Genomic DNA, 5,835 nt, shown 5'->3' on the forward strand with positions numbered 1-5,835 from the left:
CCATCAGCCCTTTTTGCCTTATTATTTTGAGACAGGGTCTCATTTTATGCCTGGGGCAACCTAGACCTCAATCCTCCTATTTGCGCTTCCCCACATAGCTGGGATGACAGACACATCACTGCAGCCAGTCATTGAGTGAGATAGAGGCTCATGCATTTTTATTGCCTGTGCTGGCCTCAAACTAAGATCCTCCCAATATCTGCCTCCTGAGTAGCTGGAATTACAGGTGTGAGCCACCTTGAGTAGCTAGGATTATAGTAGTGGCGAGCATTACAGGCATGAACCACGTGCCTGGCCTGCTTTTTAGCTTTTGAGGAACCTCCATGCTATTTTCCATCATGGTGACCCCATTTTCCATTCCCTTCCCACTGAAGGAGGGTTCCAGCTCCTAAGCATCCTCACCAATGGCCTGCTTCTTGCTTCTCAGCCTGGCAGCCTTTACCAGCAGTCCCTCTCCAGGAAGCAGCCACTCTTTTTGGAGCTGCTTCTTATCTCAGTGGTTACAGCTCACGTTTGGAGGAGCCTAAGGCAAGCCTTTCTTAGCCGCTCTTCTCTGCCTTGTATAATTTTCTTAATCCAACTATTAAGGATTCAACCCAGGTTAAATATAATTGATTCACTTAAAACAAGAATTTAAATCAAATTTGACTTTCACCACATACTTTACATATTATATAATGAACAAAAATAGGTGAAGGGGTAAGAAAAAGGGCCAATCGATTGAATGAAAAAGCTCATCCAGGATCTCCTTGGGGAGGATGTCTTCAGTGCAACGTGAAGTCAATAGGACATGGCTCCTGCCTCAGTGGCACCTAACACAGTTAGGCAAATAACACCAGCTATTGAAGTGGATAATATACAGTAAAGGACCAAACTGGATATTTCCACAAACAGATGGGAAAGAATGAGGGCTGACGGCAGAAGCATTGGGTGATCCACACATAACTGTTTGAACAGATACCCCAGCTTTTAATGCACGATGTCTGCATGCAGTGAGATCTCTATGGGCTCCATTCTCACCACAGGCTTCTTCAGTCTTTTGATAAAAGATTTGGGTAAGAAGATTGATTGAATCTGTGATATCATAAAACTGGGAATAACAATCAGAATCCCAGAAGTAGCTGGGAACCATGACTCACACCTGTAATCCTAACTACTCAGGAGGATCATTGAATAGTTCATGAGACTCTATCCCAAAAATATCCAACACAAAAAAAGGGATGGCAGAGTGGCTTAAGCAGTAGCATGCCTGCCTAGCAAGCGTAAGACCCTGAGTTCAAATCCCAGTGCCACACACTCAAAAGAAAAATCCCAGATGCCTTCCTGACAGTGTGGTCATTTAGGGGCCTTTCTAGGGCAGTGCTTCCAAATGGAAATTATCAAATAAAGCAAATTCTGAGAAGGATGAGACCAGGAGAATGTGCTCTGAATGCAATGAAATTGAGGGAAAAGCGTGCAGCCTCACAGGGGAAGACAGCCTGTGGTCCCTGATAGGTATTTCCATACATTTTAGAAAGTAGACATGAAATAGGACTTCAGCTTATTCTAAGTCATTTCACAGGCTGCACTAAAACCAGACACAGATTTGACTTTACGGTATAAGCCATCCAAAGGGAAAGGAAAGGTACATTGAGTTAGCTGCCATCTGGCGCAAGAAACTGGGCTTAGCACTTCATGTCATCCTCCCAAGAATGACGGCCCCATTTCACCTGCTGTTCCACTTATCTATTGCTGAATAGCACATTACTACAAAACTTAGTAACTTAAAACAACAATTATTCTTATGCCTCACCATTTTTTGGGCTAGAAATATGGACAGGGCAGAGGGAGAACAGCTTGTCTCTGTTCCAGGGTACTTGGGGCCTCAGCTGGAAGGTCTTGACTGACTCGAAGCTGTTCAGACAACTCTTACTCTCTCTCCCCCCCACCCAGCTGCTCCATGTGTGGGCTTCCTCACAACATGGAGGCCTAAGAAAGGAACTTCTTACACAGAGGCTCAGGGTTCCAAGAGAGAGAGGCAGATGCTGCCGCTCTTAGGTCAAGGCCTGGAGCTGGTAGAGCCCCCTTCCTCTGTATTCCACTTGTTGGGGTAGTTTTAGGACCAGTCACCTTCAAAGACAGGGACTGGAAATAACGTCAAACAGATCTATGACCATCATCATCCCACAGCATAAAAACGCAGGAAGTGACAGAGCTGAGACCCACTAGATGTGATCTCCCTCATTCCCTTCCCACCTCTCCTGACCTCAAAGAGAGGGATCCAGGATCTCCTCTAAGATGAACTTCAACTCTGTTTTCAGCCCTAGTTTTGTTGTAAGATCCAGAATTTTGTCTCCAAATGGGAACTGCTCATCTCCATTGGAATTTCTAGGCAGAAACTCAGGCTTATGGGAACAAAACAAGAATTTAGAACTCAGCCAGGAGCCGGTGACCCACACCTCTAATCCTAGCTACTCAGGAGGCAGAGATCAAGAGGATCAGGGTTCAAAGTCAACCTGGAAAAATACTTCTCCAGACCCTATCTCAAAAATACCCAATATGAAAAAGGGCTGGTGGAATGGCTCAAGGTGTAGGCTCTGAGTTCAAGTCCCAGTACTGCCAAACAACAACAACAAAAAAAAGAATTTAGAATTTATCACAGTTCCTGCTTCCATCTCAAACTTGGTAAACCAGCAATACCCAAGATTTACCAAACCACACTGGCTCAGAGCCTCAGGTGACCTCTGTCCCTGTGTTCTCACTCGTGTGAGATTCTTGTAGATTCTTAGGCATAATAGCCTGCACAGCTGTTCAAGTACCCAGTCTGCTGCCTCTCCAGTCTTCCCCAGCCACTTTCCCCTGCCACCCACCCAGCTACTGCCCTGCTGCTCTGCCAAAGTCTCTGCCCAGGCGCCATCTTCTCGGTCATTGACATTGCCGTTAACTTACTGCCTCCACCTCCACCTAGAACAGTACCATTCAATAGAACTATGATTGCCACCATGTGTACAAGCTTACATTTACAGTAGTTACATTTAAAAAGGCAAAAGAAACAGGCAAAATTCATTTCAAGAATTTATTTTACTTACAGTCCTGCCCACCCACAGCAAGCTGCTGCTGGTACAGGTGCCACCCAGCTTTGCCTTCCTGTTAAAGCACAAGGCCCATGCTACAGCACAAGGGCCTCTGAAGGCCTGATGGGTACAGAAGACAAGAAATTTTGTTCTTAAAAAAAAAAGAAAAGAATTTATGCTGGGCACCTGTGGCTCCTGCCTATAATCCTAGCTACTCAGGAAGCAGAGATCAGAAGGATTGTGGGTTAAAGCCAGCCAGGGCAAATAGTTCATGAGACCCCATCTTGAAAAAACCCTTCACTAAAAAGGGCTGGTGGAGTGGCTCAAGTGGTAGAGCAGCTGCCTAGCAAATTTGAGGCCCTGAGTTCAAACTCCAAATACCAACCAAAAAAGAAAAAAAGGACTTATCTTATTTAAACCAAGATATCCAGACTGCTGTGTAATCAATATGAAAGATCATTACAAAGATATTTTGTGCTTTTGGTCTAAATTTTGAAATTGGATGTATATTTTGCTTTTTGGTTCTTCTCATCCATACTGGCCACATTGTGTCAACATACACGTGTCTTCTTGTGTTGGACAGTGGGGAGCAAAAACATAAGTTCCATGGGGACATGGGCTTTGTCCTCCTTGCTCACTGCTCTCTAAATGTGCCCTGAACAGTCTAGCCCTTGGCGATCCTTGCCAGTTGCACACATACATGAAGAGAGTAAGTTAAACGCATCACTTGCTTTTGATTCTCCCCTGTCCATGCTCTCCCCATGCTCCCCCCATGCTCCTCACCTCCCCTGCAGCAGGATCCCATCCTCCAAGTGTCCACATATATGGCAAGGAGCAGTTGCTTAGCACAGTCCCGAGTACTGCATCCATGCCAGCTCTCATAACACTCACTGTGAGGACTGCAAAAGCTTTAGAAGGAGCCTGGTCTTGTGGCCCCAACCAATGGGCATCTTTAGTGGCAAGACTTTCCGTGACTCTGGTACTCTCTCCTCACCCCCTCCCTGCCTCACACCCTCAATCCTGAGGTCCAGTGTGGATTCCCCTAGAGTTTAAAGGTCTTCAGTGGCACTTGGGTTAGGAATACTGACCTCTGATCTCATGCTTTTTGAATGAGAAAAATCAAGGGTGAGACTCCTGCCTGCATCCTCTTTGACTCTGAGGCTGACTATGAGAGTCTACCTGCCTGTGTGTCTGTCTTCTTCTATGACAGCTTTGTGCCAGCCTACTCCCCTGGTTCGTTGGCCATGGCTCACAGTCCTGTCCTCTTTTTCCCGAATGTCATATTTTGGGGTGGCCCAAAGCAGTCTTCTGGCTTAAGGCCTCTCCGGACAAATTCTTTTTTCTCACAGCTTCATTGAGATGCAAGTCACAAACCATACAATTCACTGGGTTGAATATTTACAGATGTGTGCAAACATCTTCAAAGTTGGTATTAGGACAATGTCTGAACACAAATACAAGCCCTCTTTTGGTCACCATTCTTCTACCCCTTCCCTCCAGACCCAGGCAAACACTAATCTGCTCTCTGTCTCTAAGAATTTCACCTGTAAACAGGGATAATAACACCACCAATGTCAGAGGATTCTGGGAAATGCATGCCTGAGAGGTCACACAGCCAGGACAAAGAAAGTACAGAATGTGGATCAGCGATTACTTCTGCTCAAAGCAAGCTCTGCATTCTAGTGAGACTGTCCCCTTCCTGTGTCCATCCTTTCTTGACAGCCGGGGTCTTAATTCTCCATTCCTCTAAGTTCTGGCTGCTTGTATTAGCTTCCTATTGCTGCCATAACAAGTTACCACAAACCTAAACTTAGGTAGCTTGACACAATGCTGACACATCATCTCACTGTTCCAGAGGTTAGAAGTCCAAACCAGGCCCCACTGGGTTAAAACCAGGGTGTTGCAGGGCTGCACTTCATTCTGGAGGCTCTAGGAAAGAGTCTGGCCTTCCAGCTTCCTGCCTGTCCAGCTTCTACAGGACATCTGTATCCTTGGCTCTAGGCCCTGACAAGATGCTCCCCTTGATAAAACTCTAGCCCTCTTCTAGTCCATTGACACGTCTTCTCAACTAGGCCTTTATCTTGAGTGAACACTAACATAATTTATAAAATGACTCAGGCCTCCCGTTTCCCCTCTTAAAGTGCCTGCCTGAGGAAACTGGAAGCTGCCCCCCAAATTTACCATTTGTTCTAGCCAACCCCTGAGGAAAGGACCACTGTCTCCCAGTGTCCGTGGAGTGCCTAACTTCTAGAACTACTATCTCACAGACACAGCTGGCCCAGTCACCTTTCCACTTTCCCTTCCCTGTGTCCCCACCTACTCCCTCCTTTCCCCTGCAAAGTGCCCATTCACCTCAGCACAAATCAGAATTGAATTCAGCTCCCTGTGGAATCTTCTCCCCATACTGTAACAGTCATTACTGACCTAAAGCTGTCCTGACTGCTTGCGTTTCTATCCACTGGCTCATCATTGTTTGTTCATGGTGCTGGGGACAAGGCCCTGCACACGCTATGCAGTGCTCTATAGCTGAGTGCATGCCCAGCCTCTGGCTTACCTTTGGTAGTCTCCTTCCTCCACCCTTCAAGCCAGCCATGGCCACCTGACTTTCTGAGTCCCTTTTCACATCTCTCAGTGTCCTGTCTGCCTCTTCTGCTTATGAGGACTTTTAGGATGTCACTGCTGCCCCTGGGTACCCCAGGATTACCTACCCCTGTCACAGTCATTTGAATAGCAACCGAAAACCCACAAGTGACCTAATCCCTCTTTGCCAAGTAACAGAAGA

Source organism: Castor canadensis, chromosome 8 (assembly GCF_047511655.1).
Source record: "Castor canadensis chromosome 8, mCasCan1.hap1v2, whole genome shotgun sequence".
Classification (NCBI taxonomy): domain Eukaryota; kingdom Metazoa; phylum Chordata; class Mammalia; order Rodentia; family Castoridae; genus Castor; species Castor canadensis.